Below are 7999 nucleotides of genomic sequence, written 5' to 3'. Positions count from 1 at the left end.
AATGAATTCCGTCAAAATCTAATGTAAAGATTTTCGACAGAAAACGAATTCCGTCGAAAATTTACATAAAAAAAATCAATGAAATTCCGTCGAAAATTGTTGTAATGGTTTTTGACAGAAAACAAATTCCGTCGAAAAATTTCAGATTTTTTTTTTAAAAATTTCTCTCTACAAAGTTAATACCAATTTTTTGTACTGCACCTGATAAAAAAATATAATCAAAGTAAACAAAATATGAAAATCAAATCTCCTTAATCAATACATTAAATGCACAAAAGTCCATATCATATATTAGACTAAGTATTAAAAAAGGCTTATACAATTAACGAGCGTTGTACAATAAATATGTATCGTAAACTTAACAAATTAACAAATAAAAATGAACATATCAATACACAATGTAAAACTAACTTCATAATTCAATGAAACATTTTCTCTAGTTTTTTTTTAACTTCACATCAATACACAATCTTTCTATTCCAACACATACAATATTCAACGTCACCCAGTACTCAAACCTATGAGTAATAAGTTTTGCAGACTTCGAATCAAAAGCCTCTTCTTCATACACATGGATACTGATTTTAAGGTTCAAGTCCTACTATTCCCAAGTTCTGTCTACCAAATGTTTTCTGAGCTTTCTCTTGCACTGCCAACAGGTATTTTCCTTGATCCTCTATCCAAAGCTGTAGGAGTCTTTGCACCTGGATATTTTTTAGAGGTGTAAAAAAGGTTAAAGATTTATATCATTAGTTTGTATCAGTATTTTGGTTAATGAGATTAAAAATGCATGCATAGTAAGTTCATATCACACACCTCAAGCTGTTCATTTAGCCTTCTCAGCACCTCTTATCTGCATCTGTAGTGCCTCATTTATGTGTAAATCTTTGCCACAAAAACAATGAATGTTAGTTAAAAACCTTGATAGATTGTTCATATGATATAAGAAGCATAAGAATAGGGAATTACAGCAATGAAAAGGTCTAGTAGCCATGTTGTACAAATAAAAGGGAATCAGATTTTGGAAAAATCTGACATTACCATTAATTTAATAAATAATTTGCAATTATTGTCAAACTAGAATACGAAGAAATATTCAATAAAGAACGTTATAGATGTAACCAACAAAACTAATTAGGAAAAGACCGTAAAACTAAAAGGATAATGGCAACGATAATGATCAACCGAATATTAAATGTTACATCTAAACTCATTTATCATTTAGATGTAACATCTAAACTCATATACATCATAAAAAATATAAATAAAAAAGACAAGTCAGTTAGGACATGACACTAGAAATTAAATAAAAAATTTTAAGAAGCATTTTCAATTTAATATATCACCAAGTATTAAGACATGCTCTGGAAATTAAAGATGCAAACAACTAAATTCAGTTAACAATTTTTTGAAACAACTGAATGAAGTTTCCTCATTTGATGAACAAAGGCATTAGTTATATAATGAAACCTATAGTTTCTTTTTTCCTAAACATTTGCATGATTATGTATCACCAAATTAAGTTTATGTGCAAGCCTATTAAGACAAACTTCTTCAGGGCTCATTTTCGAAAGCATCTCAATATGAAAAGATTTAACTGCCACTTTAAAGGCACCTTTTCTTGAAAGAAAGGTGAACTGTAAAATTAAATTTTATCCCACCAATGGTTGTGTCTGTCAATCATTGATAGTAAATATAAACTTATGAAATTCCTAAAATGCATTTATAAGATTTAATAGAGATATGAATAAAGGGACTGGAATAGTTTGATAAGACCATATGAGTTGATGAACAAGCACGCTCATAACCTCTTCCATTTGATCAGAAACATTGCCAGCCAAGTAAGAGAAATCAGTTAAAAAGGATAAAAAGAATTTCAGCATAAGATCAACAATTTATATCTTCACATCATTTATCACTAAATGCATTCCCAACCAGTTATACATGTAAATACGTTGATTAAGAATTTAGAAAAGACGAAAAGATGACATCTATTTATTGTTCCTAGAACATGTGTCATATGGATGTAACTAGCCTAATGTACATTGAATTATTGCATCTAAAAGTTGGCTAAGTAACATAGCCTTCTAAAATTGAAGCTCAATCAACATCGTTGGACCAATCATTGTTCAAATATTCGTACCAATAAATCAACACAATGAAAATATTCATGACAAGTGGACTTACCTTAGTGATATTTAGTATGCTGATAGCTGCATCCATTGTACAGATCCATATCAAATGCACCAAAAAGCAATCAGAGAAACAGATGAATCAAATTTTCAAACACAAATACAGCCAAAGGGGTGAGTAGAAATTCAAACAAAAACCGTAAAAAAAAATTCAATCAGTGTGTGCAGTGATAACGGTTTGGGATTAAACAATGAAACGTGTATATATATATATAGCCTATTCATAGAAATTACTCATAATAAGCAAAGTTCAACCCTTTATTCCTTTCTATCATCTACACGTCAAAATGTCTATAATAATTGATACATATCTTCAACTTTAAGAACTGGATATTCAGATATTCATTCACCTTAAAAGAATCTCTTCATTTTTATGCTCAAGTACGATTACAGCAACATTGCTTGTCCACACAATACTTTCATCCTCCATCATAAGGTTTGGATCCATATCTGCCAATGATAGCACGAAGCTGCACAATCAAAAGTATTGCAGTTAGATATTTCAATATTGAATTGGTTTTGGAACAAAATAATATCATCAACATCACTCAGTTTTTTCCTTGCAGCAATATAATGTATTTCTTTAAACCCCAAAATAAAACACCATAAATGAATCTCTATTATAATCACAAAAAATTCAACCAAGATATACCCTTCTTTTGCAGAATATCTTTTCAAGCACAGTTAAGAATTGATACTGAGAGATACCTTCAGGTCAAAATAATGAGAACTGGTGCCAGAACTGATACTGGCTATGTAAAAGCGCGTACCGGAAAGGTGCTTGAGGACCCCTTGTCTTACTGAGATTTCTGTTTAGAGATCTCACCCCACGTTTGGGGCGCTTATTTCAGGTTCAGGTAATGCGGGGGTTGAGACCTCTAGCGGCAGGAGGCCGGAGCTTAGTTGATTGATATTTATCTGTTATGCTGATTGTGCTGAGATGCTGGATATGCCTGTTGCTATTATGTCTTTAGCTTTACTATTATGTTGTTGTTGTTGAGACTTGCTGGGCTTGTTGCCTTATTTGGTGAGCATGGGGATTGTCCATGCCACATTAATTGACTATGTCCTACCTTAGATTTGAGTTGTATTAATGTATCAGGATTATGGTCCGGTCTATGTGTTGTAGTTCCGTGACTTAGATACTCACTTTTATTTATATATTGAGGTTATTTCAGTGTAGATAGCTGTTTATTTGCAATTATATACAGGCGATGTTTTATGAAAAGAATTAAGTAATTAACTTTGTAATATTAATGACGTCATAATTGAAAGTAAAAAGAAATTCCGCATATTTTATTAAGCGTGGCTTAATACGATGACATGTTAACAAACCGGGTATACACGGGGTTTTACATTTTATGGTATCAGAGAACTTTCTAGGAAAAAGCGTGTATGTATTGCAATAACTTAGGATGTTTGGTTGCGAGTCTGTTTTGTGTGTTTCCTCTGATGGGTTTTGCTATGATGATGCATGTGTGACCACATTGCATGGGCCTGATCAACTCATTCTTTGTGTAACTTGTGCAGAGTCATGGTAATACCTAGGAGAAACCGCGAGACCACTGAGGATCAGCCGGATCCTGTCCTGACTGCATTAGCTGAGATGTAGGCGGCTAGGATAGCCGATCAGGAGGCCACTAGATTGGCCAACATGGCGATGATGGACGCCGTTCGAGAGGCGAACCGGAAAGTCATTGAAGATGTTTTGGAGGCGAATCGACTGGCGTATATGACCATGGTATGGGTCATACTGGAGGAGTTGAGAATTGGTTGTCTTGACGGCCAACATCCTTTGCTTCCACCACCTCCATTCTCACAGCGGTGTGGGAGTGGAGCTAGAGGGATGCTAGTTGGGAATAAATCCTCGCTGCTTGAGTGCATCCCGTGTGGAAAGACTCATAAGGGTGCTTGTTGGCAAGGACGAAAAGTATGTTTCAGATGTGGCGAGCCAGGTCATCTTATCCAGAGGCGCTCTTCCAAGGCGGAGCGAGCTACAGGAATACAAAATGTTTCAGTATGTCGTGTTGAGGGGATAACTGGATCGACATCTAAGGACTTCGAGAATATTCGTATGAACCACGAGGCAAAGAGAGTCAAAGAATCTGAGGCTAAGGGGACCAGTAGTTCCACTTCTTGGAGGGACAGGAAGTTTAGAGGCAAAGGTGAAGGGAAGCATCTACAGGTCAAGCAACTGTGCAACAAATTTAAGAGGCTTACTACTTAAGCAGGCAACTTTGCTGGATCTTCAACTATCCTGAAGTGTACGGGTTGCGAGAAGGAACATTTGGGACGTTGTGCTTCGGGTGAGCTGATATGTTTCAAGTGTGGCAAGAAGGGTCACTACTCCAGAGACTGTCTTACACATGTCGCTTGTGCTGCTGTTGCTCATGTGGTACCATTCCAGATGATTTCTGCACCACCAGAGACCGGCCGAGTTTATACGTCGGATAGTCAGCAGACGGACCGAGCTTCGAACCTTGTCAGAGGTACTGTTTCTATTGGTGGATCTTTTGTTAATGCATTTTCTGACTCCGGGGCTACGCATTCCTTTATTGCTACCCCGATTGTTGTGGGGCTTGAGTTTCCCATTGCTGTGCTTTCTCCACCGTTGCGGATGATTACCGCCACCGGAGAAAAGTTTGATACTACCACTGTTCATCGATATGTCGTGTTTCAGTGGGATGGCCGTGATTACTCGGTAGGTCTGATTGGACTGCCGATGGATAATTTGAAAATCATTCTGGGCCTGGATTGGTTGTCCAGAAATTGTGCGATGTTTGACTGTTGTGTCTAGCGAGCGATGGTGTCTCCGTGTGATTCCAGAGCCAGTCCCTCGCCTTTTATTTTGTGCTGCAGGCTAGAAGAGCCTTGTGAGTAGGGACATTGGTGATGTGTTGTGGGGAGGTTTGGTGAGTAGGATACAGGAGGATACCACTGGCATTCCTGTGGTGGGGGAATTCCTCGAGGCGTTTCCTGAGGAGGTTCACGAGTTACCGCCACAGCGGGAGATAGAGTTCTCCATAGATTTGTTGCCTAGTGTGGGGTCTATTTCATTAGCTCCATATCGGTTGTCACCACCTGAGTTGGCGGAGCTGAAGAAGCTCATTGAAGATCTTTTGGCGAAAGACTTCTTTCGACCGAGCGTGTCTCCTTGGGGAGCGCCGGTCATTTTATTAAAGGTAAGATGCCTTACGCCACTACTAAATTGTGATGGTGCTTTGTTGGAGAATGTGAAATTCTCTTCAAGGAAAAGTAAGTGTGTAACACTTGAACTTTGTGGCAAGGTCACACGCGATCTTGTATATGTGAGACTTGTGCATGTACAAGTAGTTTTGTGAGTTGAGTGGTCTCCAAGACTCTAGGTTTATATGTTATTAATATATGTTTCATATGTAGTTGGCCTGTTGATACCATGGGTAGTGCTAAACATGAAATAAGTATGATAAATCGTGGTAATGCATCGATGTTATTTCATCTTTAATTGACTCTTGATTTTGCAGATACCATGGAGATTGAGGTATACCGTTGCATAGAGTTTTTTTGAATTATTATGTTATTGAAATTGAAAATTTTGCAGGTGTACGTGAAATAAGGTACGTTACTACGTGAATGAGCATGTTAACTAACATGTATTTGTAGAAATGAACATGATTATGATTTCGTGCTGTGAAAGGTATATGAATTTATTTTGAGAATTATGATTTACAAAAATTGTAAGTCAAGTTGATGTTAGAGTCATGGAATAAGACCAAACTCACTCAAGCCTTGTGTGGATTAGATTTTGTGGGGTCAGGTTACCTCTATGGATAGAGTGACTGGCGATCCCAGTGAATCGAATGACGATTTTGTTGTGATTGCGAAGTTTCGAGATTTGATAGTGACTTCCTTGTTGGGGGTGCACTTCTCGATGTGTAGACTGTGAGAGTCGAGAATGAGCTTATGGAGAAGATCCAAGATACGCAAGAGCAGGGAGAGTGCCTGGATTACGTGAAGAACCAAGACGGTGTGTCTTGGAATGAGGATGGACTGTTGACCTTTCAGAAGAGGATTGTGGTTCCTCGAGGTCCGTTGACTGTTGAAGTGATGACAGAGGCTCATAAGGGCCAATTTACTGTCCACCCTGGTGCTACAAAGATGTACCAGGATTTGAAGAGAAATTATTGGTGGCCGGGCATGAAGGACATAGTTGTGTTTGTGTCTAAGTGTCTGATATGTCAGAAGGTAAAGATAGAACACCAGAAGCCTTCTGGTAAACTTTAACCTCTTGAGATTCCGAAATGGAAATGGGATAGCATTTCCATGGACTTCATGGTGGGATTGCCGAAGACTCAGGCTGGTTGCGACTCTATCTGGGTCATTGTGGAAATATTGACCAAGTCTGCCCACTTTCTTCCGGTGAAGGTGAGCTTCACTACTGAGCAGTTGGCCAGACTATAAGTTCGCGAGATTGTGAGACTTCACGGGGTGCCCGAGAGTATCATTAGTGATAGGGACCCGAAGTTCACATCTCGGTTCTGGGAGGCGCTGCAGGAGGCTTTTGGTACGCAGTTGAGACTGAGTACATCCTATCACCCTCAGACTGAGCGGACCATCCAGACATTGGAGGACATGTTGAGGGCTTGCACTTTGGAGCAGGGTTCAGCATGGGATAGGTACTTGCCTTTGATTGAGTTTTCTTACAACAACAGTTTCCATGCTAGCCTGGGCATGGCACCCTACGAGGAGTTGTATGGTAGGAGGTGTCGGACTCCTACCTGCTGGTCTGAGGTTGGAGATAAGGAGTTGTTTGGCTTGGATTTTATCCAAGATACTACCCAGCAGATTCAGTTGATTCGGAAAAAGCTGAAGCAGGCGCAGAATCGCCAAAAGAGTTATTATGATGTTAAGCATCGTCCACTGGAGTTTAGTGAGGGTGAGCACGTGTTTGTGAGACTTTCACCTGTCACCGGTGTTGTTCGGGCCATCGGAGTGAGGAAGCTGAGCCCGCGATTCATTGGGCCAAACTAGATTCTTGGTAAAGTAGGACCTGTTGCCTACCGGCTTGCCTTGCCTCTGAACTTGGCCAACATCCATGACGTGTTTCACGTGTCTCAGCTTCGCAAGTATGTAGCGGATCCTTCGCACGTGGTGCAACCTGATGATGTGGAGGTTCGGGAGAACCTAAAGACTCCCGTCGGACCACTCAAGATTCTCGATCACAGCGAGAAGCAGCTGAGGAGCAAGATCATTCTGATGGTCAAAGTGCAGTGGACAGGAAGAACTCATGAGGAGTGTACCTGGGAGCGAGAGGAAGAGTTTCTCCGGCAGTATCCCGACTTCCGAGACAGGTATGTTTCTGATTCTGAGGACAAAATCCTTAAAAAGGTGGAGAGAATGTAAGAACCCGCACCGTTAATTAAGGAAATTAATTAATTAATTGTGTGAAATTAGGAAATAATTCCATAATTGACCCTAATAATTATGAGATCGCTTTGGTAAGTGATTAATAATGCTGAAAGTCACTTTTCTGACGAAAAGCGCAGATACCGGTTCGGCTACTCAATATAAACGCGTACCGATGAAGTATCCCGGAAAATTATGAAAAGTATGTATATGTCACTAGAAAAATATGTAAGACTAGCATAACAAGTTTCAGGTCAAAATAATGAGAACTGGTGCCAGAACAGATACTGGCTATGTAAAAGCGCGTACCGAAAAGGTGCTGCGAAAAATAAAATAAAAATATGACAATCTTAGAAAAATGAGCAGGTTCAGAATCCTAAGTTTGGGATTAATATGCTAAGCGTAGCAATTAGCGTTAATAC

General features: G+C 39.1%; 1 long non-coding RNA gene across 1 annotated transcript; it reads right to left on the bottom strand.

The window, feature by feature from the left end:
- Window positions 1–545: 545 nt before the first annotated feature.
- Window positions 546–2560, bottom strand: LOC133306123 (uncharacterized). Its single transcript, XR_009750849.1, has 4 exons — window positions 2543–2560; window positions 2188–2213; window positions 817–885; window positions 546–704 (listed from the first exon to the last, which is right to left on the bottom strand). It is a non-coding gene; the product is annotated as an uncharacterized LOC133306123 (long non-coding RNA).
- Window positions 2561–7999: the final 5439 nt, after the last annotated feature.

The sequence above is a fragment of the Gastrolobium bilobum genome, unplaced genomic scaffold, assembly GCF_033153095.1.
Source record: "Gastrolobium bilobum isolate Gb01-03AN ecotype WA unplaced genomic scaffold, APGP_CSIRO_Gbil_v1 utg7478, whole genome shotgun sequence".
Classification (NCBI taxonomy): Eukaryota; Viridiplantae; Streptophyta; class Magnoliopsida; order Fabales; family Fabaceae; genus Gastrolobium; species Gastrolobium bilobum.
This window is presented reverse-complemented; position numbering and strand designations above follow the sequence as displayed.